The 11,272-nt window shown below is 36.1% G+C and overlaps 1 non-coding gene and 1 pseudogene across 1 annotated transcript; both read left to right on the forward strand.

Annotated features, from left to right (window-relative positions):
• Positions 1-4,595: 4,595 nt before the first annotated feature.
• LOC140843584 (myotilin pseudogene) lies at positions 4,596-6,242 on the forward strand (annotated as a pseudogene).
• Positions 6,243-6,434: 192 nt separating this feature from the next.
• Positions 6,435-6,541, forward strand: LOC118971241 (U6 spliceosomal RNA). Its single transcript, XR_005059599.1, has one exon. It is a non-coding gene; the product is annotated as a U6 spliceosomal RNA (small nuclear RNA).
• The last annotated feature ends 4,731 nt before the right edge of the window (positions 6,542-11,272 follow it).

The raw sequence follows: 11,272 nt of genomic DNA on the forward strand, positions 1-11,272 counted from the left end.
TTCTCTGCTCAAAGACATCTCATGGCTTCTTATATATTTTAAAATGAATTCCAGTTCCTTATCGAAGTATTAAGAATCCATAGAAGCTGGATCTGATGTCTCTCTCTCTATCATTTCTCTCCTGCAGTTTCACTATATGGGACAAAGTCATTGCTTTATCAAATGTATTTTGAAGCTGTACCAGGGTTTAATCCAGGAGATAGAATACTCTCTAGGTATTTTAACAAGAAAGAAATTCGATACAAGGACTTAAGGGACTACGGAATTGATGGAAATGCTATAGGCAAAACCACATTCTAACTTAGGGTCCAGGAATAGTTCCCATGGCAGTGAAGAAAGGATTTACTAGGACAGCCACTTCTCTGAAGCCGCTGCAGGAGCTTATGTTAGAATCTGAAAGCCCCTACCAGAGCTGATACCTGACTGAGAATACTGAGAAACAGGCCTTGGAACCGAGCTGCAGAAAAAATACCAGCTGATTGGGCTGAAAGCTCATCTCTGCTTCATTTCCTCCTTTCAGTTACCCTTTCCATCATCACGTTGGTAAAATCAGCTCCCTCCTTTGGGGAAAGAACACAGTCTTTGGGAGACAGTCGTCCTACTTGACACTTCTGTTTTATTTAGAGGATTTCTTTTTATGATTATCAGTATTTAATTGAGTGAGGTTCTCAAATGTTTATCACACAATCTCATTATTTAGGACAGAAAATGTTCTCTGATAGAATAAATAGTTTTAAAGGACAGAGAGATGATTTAAGAGTATGGGAGACTGAGAAACAATTTAAATGTCTGAAAATCTGAATTTATTTTAATGGATTCTGTTTCCTAATAGTTGAGTACTATAAGAAGGATTATTTTATGACCTGGCCACTTTATATAGGTTATCTATTAATCTTTTCAAACACTTTCCATCCACTGCCCTTGTAGGTATTCTCATCCTAATTTAATAGGAGAAAAAAATTAATATCAAGTAAAGAGATTTGTCCAAGTTTAAATAGAAAATGTTAGCATCAAAGCTAATTATAATTGCTACCAAGCCTCTTACTTATGTAAGATAACACTCATTTTTTACGTTTAAAATTTGTGCTAATAGAAAACATTAAAAATGTATTGTGGCTTAGCATTGTTCAAAACTATGGAAGGGGGGTAAATGAAAATGAACATGTTTTAGTTAAAGTCAGTATAAAGGTAATTCAAAGTATATATGATTTTGAAAGAATTATGTTATTTAAGTGGAGTAGAAAGAGTTATTTGGCAAGTATTCAAGTTACTCACAGGAGAAAAGCAATAATATTTCACAGTGTGGACAATTATTGGTACAATGTGTACTTTTTTCACCTTAATAATTGCATGTTCCTTTTTGTCACATCTGCACAGGACAGAATAATTAAAGTACTTTAGCTGTATTGTAGAAGAGACATTTGGTTTTAATTAACATTGGACCATAAGAAAGGCAATTTGCTTTATATTATCACTCATTATTTGATGCACACACACACACACACACACACACACATACACAGAATCTGTGCACAGAGGAGCAACTATGTGAAATGCTACAAAGCTCAATCTGGAGTTATACTGTGTCTGCCTGAAAATCTACAAAATGTTTTACGCAAAAAATTCCTTTCTTCTCTTTGACATTTTAGACAATTGTGTGGCATTCTAATGTAAAATTACTTAAAAGCAGAAGTCATTTTTGTAATGATTTAGTCCAAAATTGAACTGGACATTCAAAAAAGCCACCTTGTGTTCATACGGCAGGAGCAGAAAGCCAGAACTCACTAAAAACTAAAATCACTATGCATATTCATTTTAAGTTAGACTTTAAACAAAACTGAAACTTTTAACTTGTCTAATACACTTTAGAGAAAAAGTTTATCTTATAATTGAGTAATTTCAATTAAACCTATTTCATGTAGGATAGGAATGTACTCAGATAGCCTGTATAATAGACTAACCTTATTCCCTCACCAGGAGGATATTGACCATGTGTATCTGTTAGCTTCATCTGAATAACAAACCACTCCAAATCTTAGTGGTTTAAATTAACAACCATTTTCTTAACTCATGATTCTGTGATTTGGCATTGCGCTGACCTTATCTGGGAAATTCTTGTTTCAGTGGGACTCACTCATTGTCTTAGCTCAACAGTATGGTTAACTGGGGAGTAATTATGCAGAATGACTGAAACTGAGAGAATGTTTCTGTTCTCCATGGCCTGTGATTCCTCAGGAGACCAGAAGGAAATTGTTTACATGACAACTGGGCAAGATTCTAAGAAAGAGTGGATGTGACTGGACTCTTGAGCCCCTAGACTCAGAATTGGCATGTTGTCACTTACATGTACTACAGTCTCTTAGCCAACCAACTCACAAAACCAGCCCATATTCAAAAGATGGAAAAAGAAACCCCTCCTTGTTGGAAAGAAATTCCAAGCTACTTTGAAAGGGTGTGGACCTAAGAAGAACTGAAGGATTGTGGCCAGTGTTTCATTATTCTGCCATATTGAGAAATGAGTTTTGTTGGTGAGATAGTTCTCTTAATAATAAAGAAAACAAAGTAGACTTCAGAGAAGGGGTATGTATGTATTGCTCTTCCAGTCTTCCCCAACTTTTTTCAATGTCACCTTTGGCTCAGCATAAATATCTCCTGTGACTCCTCAGATTTCTTCCCATAACCTTAGACTGATGCTCTTCAGCAGTTCTACACTTTATCGATCCAGTTGTTTTTAACATCCAGAAAGTACACATATATCTACTATGGTCCTTCTGCACCCCCACCCCAAAGTTGATTTCTTGAGAATCTCTTAGGAAAACCCAGATCAGTCTGTATTTTCACATAGTTTCTCACATCTGTAATAGTCTCAAATTTACTTATTACTTTTAGATCTATTCTCAACTGCTAAGGTCTTCCCTGAATAAGTCTCATTGCCTTGAAAATGTCTTCTCTAATCAACTTTCTTTTCAATTGAATTTACCTTCATTTGAATTCATATAGGGATTATCTATATCATATGTGTTTTTAGTATTTGTTGATAGAAAAGATTTTGTTATCTTCCCATCTCCATTATAATACCCTGTAGGTCAAGGATAACATCGTTTCCTTTGTAGCATTTATACAGTCTACTAGTTCAGGTATCTAATTATTTTGGGTGTAAATTAACATATGTCATCAGTATGTATGTGTGTATACACACACACACACACACATATATATATATATGTAAATATATATATATTTATACATGATGCATGCAGAAATAAATATATGCATGTGTGCATAAATGTGTGAATATAGAGAGATATAAAAATATATGAAAAATGGATATTGACAAGTTACCCATTTGGATGTCAAGTAAAAACAACATATTCTTAAAATTTTAGTATATTCATAGACTTAGAAAGGCACTCTGTTCCTTTTTCACACCTTGATATATTCCTGATTAACAGTAATCATTTATATATATGTGCATAATAGTGTCAATGGTGTGACTTTAAAAATTATTTTTGACAAGAATGATACAATTTATACTCTGAATAAAGAGTTAATTAAGGGCAATGAATGTAGAATGAAATGTGAACAAAAATATGCTGGTGAAGTATTTTTTTAATATAATGCTCAGCACATAAATGAAAATGATAACTAAATTTATATTCTTCTAGATTCTGCCAGAAAAAAATTTTTTTCTAAATAACAACAGAATAAGAGATATTTTAATAGTTGTGATTTTATCATACTTCAGTACAATAGGAATCAAAATCCTAAATTTCTTCAAATATCAGAGATATTAATTGATTTGTTTTAAGATTGAAGAGGAGCCCTATTTTTATCTTGATGGCTTGTGGTTACATATCTCTGATCATACTTAAACTATAATCCTTGCCTCCTTCAGAGATACTAATAGAGTAGTTGTTAGGAACTGAAGCTCTTGTGTCAAATTATGCTGGAGTTAAATCCCTATTCTACCACTTAAATATCATTTTTGATAATAAGATACTTAAGCTCTTGAGTGCCTGATTTTCTCATCTGTGAAATACAAGAATCACACCTTTATTTCTGGTTATTGCTAAGTAAAAAAATGCATGTGTTACAGAAGTGGTAAAGAGTCAGCAGTCAACTCAAAATGATGATAAAAATGTCTGCTGAACTCCCTTGTCTATGTTCCAGTGTGTGTGTATTTTAAGAAAAGTTAGTGACTTTTTCTTGGGCTTGCTTTATTTGTTAAAAATGGGAATTAAAAGTAAATACTTTATGGTAATATGCGTATACATTAATAAGATTAATATGTATGCATGCTCCTAGAATGGTTTCTACTAAATGGACATTTAGTCCATGTTAGCTTCCTTCTAAAATGAATCTTGAGGCCAAGTTGTAGCAGTAACTATATTAGCAGTATATGTAATGAGGACAAAGCTAGGCAACTGTGAATGGTCTGTGGTGCTCACTTAAAGTATCAATTGTGCCACAAGGGCCATGAGAGTCAGAACATAGTATGGTGCATAAGGCCAGAGCCACACATATGGATAATAATACTAGTGAGTCTATATTCTACCATTTTAAAAATGAAGAAATCAAAGTTCAAAAAGCTTACCATGCCTGAGGACATAAGGTAGGTCTTTCAATTAGGTCCAACCAGGTCTTTTGATTCCAAAACTCATGATTTTCCCTCATTACACTACTGTTAAACATTTATTCCCTTTCTCTCAATTTCTCTCTCTCTCTCTCACACACACACACACATAATTCTCTATTAAAATGTTTTTGTTTGAACAAACCTACAAACAGAACACTTCCATTTTAACCTCTAGTACCTGCTGATCTCTACCTCATATGCTGATCTGTTTTCACCTATCAGCATATGACAAATAAGTAATTGGAATGTTTTTAAAGTAAACATTTCAAGGAGGCCTTGGGCATTTATAACTGAAACACCATTTATAATATTTACAAAGTCAAATAAAATGGAAACTACTATAACTCCAAAATTATAGCTCATTTATAAAGCAAATAATTTATGGGATTTAATATATACTTCTATGCACTCAAATTATTATTTTAAATTACATTTTAATAATAAGCCTCATTAGGCACTTGGCTTGAGCCTTATTTGAAAGACCATCCTTGCTGTTTTTAAAAATTATTTTTGCTTCCATCTTGTTTAATTAGTAAGAATCAGTAAGACAAATAATGCATATAAAAACATACCTTTGTGAATACCTCTGTGTCCTCTAACCAGACCCCAAAGTCTTCTGTTATCCTCCAGACCCCAATGTACAGAGCAAAGGTTTTCTGCCTCCTCACTAGTGACCTGTCACAACACCATGTTGTCCTCTGCTTTTCCTGCTTCTCCCTGGCAGATTTCTGGGTCTAACTTGAGTCAGAGGGTTACAGGCACTTGCAGCCAATGCCCCAGTCAGCTTCCTTGGCTCCATATTGCCATCACAACCCATATTCAGCAGGAGTAAAATCCTTCCCACTGTGGACTCCAACCATCAGCAAAACGCAGGGGCCCCACCTGGAAATGATAAGCCATCCCAAACTGCAGATGCTAGGCCCACACCAAGGATTCCCAGCCACAAAATATAATGACCAAGGAGAGAAACTTGATCCAAGATTTGGAGAGAAAGCTGAAATGTAAGGACAGCCTTCCTCATAATGGAAAACAGTGGCTAACATATCAGGAGAAAGATGGCTTGCAGATTGCTAGGACCACAGAATGCAGCTGCTGTGTTTTGAGCTCACATGGCAGTGAGACATGAGATTTACCACAGCACAACTCAGGACATTCATTGCTACAAGTTCCTGTGTCACAAGAAAGAGATAAATCATCCTCAAAGGGATAAAGGGATATGTGAATGATCAGGGTATAATCCAGGAGAATAAGTGATCATAATACTCACCATGTTTCATTCAAGTACCAAAGAACACATTGATTGAAGAAGGAAGATTCTGAAGAATGAACTTCAAAGTGAGAAAACTGCCAGCTCCTTTCATGTCATGCTATATATATATATATATATATATATATATATATAAATAGAAGACCAGTTCAGTCAGATGACCTCCACAGAGTGATGGTGTATGAGGACAGTTTCATTCACTCGTCTTTGAAGTAGTGAGAGCTTTAGATGTAAGGCGCTTTTGCATATGTTGCCATGAACAGAGCAGGAGAAGCCACCTTTTGGGCAGGTACACACCCTTGCAAAAGAATATGAATATCACCAGTGTTTATCTGCAAGCCACAGAACAAAAAGCTTTCAAGAGAGACGAGGCTAGAATGCCACATCTTAGTAGGACCTCTGCCAAAGCTTTTCTGAAAAATAGATCATGAAACTGTACAATTCCACACTGACCAAATAAGGTTATAGCATGGTACTATAGACTAGTCATTTCACGGATAAAAGATGTACAAAAAAAAAGAGATGCTGGGTGTGCTCGCTTTGGCAGCACATATCCTAAAATCGGAACGATACAGAGAAGATTAGCACGGCCCCTGTGCAAGGATGACACACAAATTCGTGAAGCGTTCCATATTTTTTAAAAGAAAAAAAAAAAAGAAGACATGCTGGGTGATATACTGTGTCTGCAGTTAAGGAGCTAAGTCCATGAGTGACCACAGGTAGCACAAGGTTAGATGTGACAGCCCATCCAAACCAAACTCTGCCAACTCCTAAGCAGTTACGTGTTCAACCAGCATTCAGCAACTGTTTAGCACTTAACAGGAAAGGTTTAGATGGGAAACTGGTTGGTAACCCAGAAAGAGAGTTTCAGCATCTTGCAGTTCAATCCAGACTCCTATGAAAGTGAAAAATTTGAATAACTTGACCAATGCTTTTTTAAACATACCTTATGCTTATAATAAAGTTTCCTGGTACTGCTTTCCAAGTACTGTTTAACCGGTTTTCTCTTTACTCACTAAGATGGTATAGATTATCAGTGTTCTATAGTTTTATGTCAAAGGAGAATAAAATTCACATAGTTATCTATCAAAACAAGTAGCTATTTATCTAAGTGATTCTTCAGATAATAACATCCAAAAAGGAATCATGATTCATTTTATTCTTTCCTCTGAGTGAATTTTGCATCTTTGCAGCTCTATTCATAATTTTCCTACATATTTTCTATCAGATTCATTTTTAACAAAACATTATTTAGAGTGCTAGATAAATCATGGTAACTTTTGAAGTTAAGATCGGGAACAGTGAACCCCAAGGGGAGTCTGTAATCACACAGTAAGTAAGGCATCATCTCATTCTTACCTGTGCTGACTCTTAGAGTAATCACATCAAGATGCAAGCTTTCTTTTTTTTTCTAACTTTAAAATAGATTTTATTTAACACAATATATCCAAAGTTATAATTTTGACATATAGTCAGTTGAAAGAATTATTAGTGAGATATTTTTTTTTGAGAGGGCATCTCTCATATTTATTGATCAAATGGTTGTTAACAACAATAAAATTCTGTATAGGGGAGTCAATGCTCAATGCACAATCATTAATCCATCTCAAACCTAATTCTCATCAGTCTCCAATCTTCTGAAGCATAATGAACAAGTTCTTACATGGTGAGCAAATTCTTACATAGTGAATAAGTTCTTATATGGTGAACAGTAGAAGGGCAGTCATCACAGAGACTTTCAGTTTTGATCACGCATTATGAACTATAAACAATCAGGTCAAATATGAATAATCGTTTGATTTTTATACTTGATTTATATGTGGATCCCGCATTTCTCCATTATTATTATTTATTATTTTTATTTTTAATAAAATGCTGAAGTGGTAGGTAGATGCAAGATAAAGGTAGAAAACATAGTTTAATGTTGTAAGACAGCAATTGTAGATGATCGGGTGTGTGCCAGTAGACTATGTGTTAATCGAAGCTAGACAATGGCATTAAAACATCCACAGATGCAGAAGATTTCTCTCAAAACAGGGAGGGTGTGGTTCTAAGCTTCACCACTGTTGATCCCCGATTTCTCACCTGTGACTGTGCCTGTCTTAGGTTGTTCCTCCCTTAAGGAATCTTACCCGTCTCTGGCTAACCAGTCATCTTCTGGGGCCATACAGGGAGATGTAAAGTTGCTAAGTGAGAGAGAAGCCATATTGTTTGAAAAGGTTAGCTTTTTCCTTCTTGCAGATTTATGCCCTGTGGCTTCTATGCCCAGCATTTGTCTTGAGGTATCTTTACCACTTGGAGGAATTATAATACTTGGTAAATTCGATATGAGGCACAAATTCTATTTAAGGGTTGTAATTAGGACGGAAGAAGAAAAGCTATAGAGGTAGCAGATGGAAGAAAACATGGGAGGATTGATTATTTCTTTGACATATCTTCTTATAGAGTAACTTAAGCATGTATAGGTTTCAAGCTACTAACTAAATTGCGCACACACATTAACATAATAGGAATACAGTTACATAACCAAAGCAAATCTATAATTACCAGCCATCTCCAGTGAAGCCAAGAAAACCAGTTAGGCACCCTAGGCATTTGTGAAAATTTGTCAATGATATGATGGATATTGTCCAACTGTACTTGAACAGTCTGAGAGAAATCAGACACATTAAAACAACCCATTCCTGGGAACTGTTCACATCCCATATGTTCTTTTAACAGTAGATAGTCTGTAGTTGTAAGATTTTGGAGTGCTACAACTTGCACTTCTCCTAATTCTTGGTTGAGTTCCAACAGTATAGATCCAGTCAAATTTGTTGTTTTACTGTATGCACAGGCCAGCTTAGATATCTCCTTCTTCATTCCAATGGCAAGTCCAGGAAATGGTGGGATGGATGCAGCTACAACTGCAGCATCGCCTGGATCTTTGTGGAGGTTTTTTGATGATCATCTTCTGGTATGAGTCTTCCAGAGAGTGCTGATGTTGGAAATTCTTCTTCATATCGTATCTTAGTTCATTTTCTGGGTAGCCAAATTAAGCTTTGATCTTCTGTATAAACACAAACAGACCCTTTGCCCACACTTTGATATGCCCTTTACACCATTGTGTAGAACTCATTTGAGGTCACCACACAGGAACTGCTTTTTTTTTTTTTAAGAGAAAGGAATATTATCATAAAAGTGTACCTCCATAGCCGATCATCTGACACCCTTTAAGTGATCAAAATGAAGGATATTTAAAGCATGGGGTAATCGTTGATTTACCATTAGTTTTATCCTATCAAGGATTATTCCCACTTTTCTTTCTTTCTTCCTTTTTTCTTTTTTTTTTAATCTTTAATCTACACTTACATGAAGAATATTATGTGTACTAGGCTCTCCCCTATACCATGTCTCCCCTATAAACCACTTTACAGTCACTGTCCATCAGCATAGCAAAATGTTGTAGAATCACTACTTGTCTTCTCTGTGTTGCAAAGTCCTCCCCTTTCTCCCTCCCCCCCCATGCATGGTAATCTTAATACCCCCTTTCTTCTTCCCCCCCCTTATCCCTCCCTACCCACCCATCCTACCCAGTCCCTTTTCCTTTGGTACCTGTTAGTCCATGTTTGGGTTCTGTAATTCCGCTACTGTTTTGTTCCTTCAGGTTTCCTTTGTTCTTATACTCCATAGATGAGTGAAATCATTCGGTATTTCTCTTTCTCCGCTTGGCTTATTTCACTGAGCATAATTCCCTCCAGCTCCATCCATGTTGCTGCAAATGGTAGGATTTGCCCTCTTCTTATGGCTGAGTAGTATTCCATTGTGTATATGTACCATATCTTCTTTACCCATTCATCTACCGATGGACATTTAGGTTGCTTCCAATTCTTGGCTATTGTAAACAGTGCTGCGATAAACATAGGGGTGCATCTGTCTTTCTCAAACTTGATTACTGCGTTCTTAGGGTAAATTCCTAGGAGTGGAATTTCTGGGTCAAATGGTAGGTCTGTTTTGAGCATTTTGATGAACCTCCATACTGCTTTCCACAATAGTTGAACTAATTCACATTCCACCAGCAGTGTAGGAGGGTTCCCCTTTCTCCACAGCCTCGCCAACATTTGTGGTTGCCTGTCTTTTGGATGGTGGCCGTCCTAACTGTTGTGAGGTGATAACTCAGTGTGGTTTTAATTTGCATTTCTCTGATAATTAGCAATGTGGAGCATCTTTTCATATGTCTGTTGGTCATCTGTATTTCTTTTTTGGAGAACTGTCTGTTCAGTTCCTCTGCCCATTTTTTAATTGGATTGTTTGTTTTTTGTTTGTTGAGGCTTGTGAGCTCTTTATATATTTTGGACGTCAAGCCTTTATCGGATCTGTCATTTACAAATATATTCTCCCATACTGTAGGCTTCCTTTTTGTTCTATTTATGGTGTCTTTTGCTGTACAGAAGCTTTTCAGTTTAATGTAGTCCCACTTGTTCATTTTTGCTGTTGTTTTCCTTGCCCGGGGAGATATATTCATGAAGAGGTCACTCATGTTTATGTCTAAGAGGTTTTTGCCTATGTTTTTTTCCAAGTGTTTAACGGTTTCATGACTTACATTCAGGTCTTTGATGCATTTTGAGTTTACCTTTGTATATGGGGCGAGCCGATGGTCCAGTTTCATTCTCCTACATGTAGCTGTCCAGTATTGCCAGCACCATCTGTTGAAGAGACTGTCATTTTGCCATTGTATGTCCATGGCTCCTTTATCAAATATTAATTGACCATATATGTTTGGATTAATTTCTGGAGTCTCTAATCTGTTCCACTGGTCTGTGGCTCTCTTCTTGTGCCTGTACTAAATTGTCTTGATTACTATGGCTTTGTAGTAGAGCTTGAAGTTGGGGAGTGATATCCCCCCTACTTTATTCTTCTTTTTCAGGATTGCTTTGGTTATTTGGGGTCTTTGGTGTTTCCATATGAATTTTTGAATTATTTGCTCCAGTTTATTGAAGAATGTTGCTGGTGATTTGAGAGGGATTGCATCAAATCTGTATATTGCTTTGGGCAGGATGGCCATTTTGATGATATTAATTCTTCCTAGCCATGAGCATGGGAAGAGTTTCCATTTGTTAGTGTCCCCTTTAATTTCTCTTAAGAGTGACTTGTACTTTTCAGGGTATAGGTTTTTCACTTCTTTGGTTAGCTGTATTCCTAGGTATTTTATTCTTTTTGATGCAATTGTGAATGGAATTGTTTTCCTGATTTCTCTTTCTATTGGGATCATTGTTAGTGTAGGAAAGCTACAGATTTCTTTGTGTTAATTTTGCATCCTGCAACTTTGCTGTATTCCGATATCAGTTCTAGTAGTTTTGAGTGGAGTCTTTAGGGTTTTTTATGTACAA

The sequence above is a fragment of the Manis javanica genome, chromosome 1 (genome assembly GCF_040802235.1).
Source record: "Manis javanica isolate MJ-LG chromosome 1, MJ_LKY, whole genome shotgun sequence".
Lineage (NCBI taxonomy): Eukaryota > Metazoa > Chordata > Mammalia > Pholidota > Manidae > Manis > Manis javanica.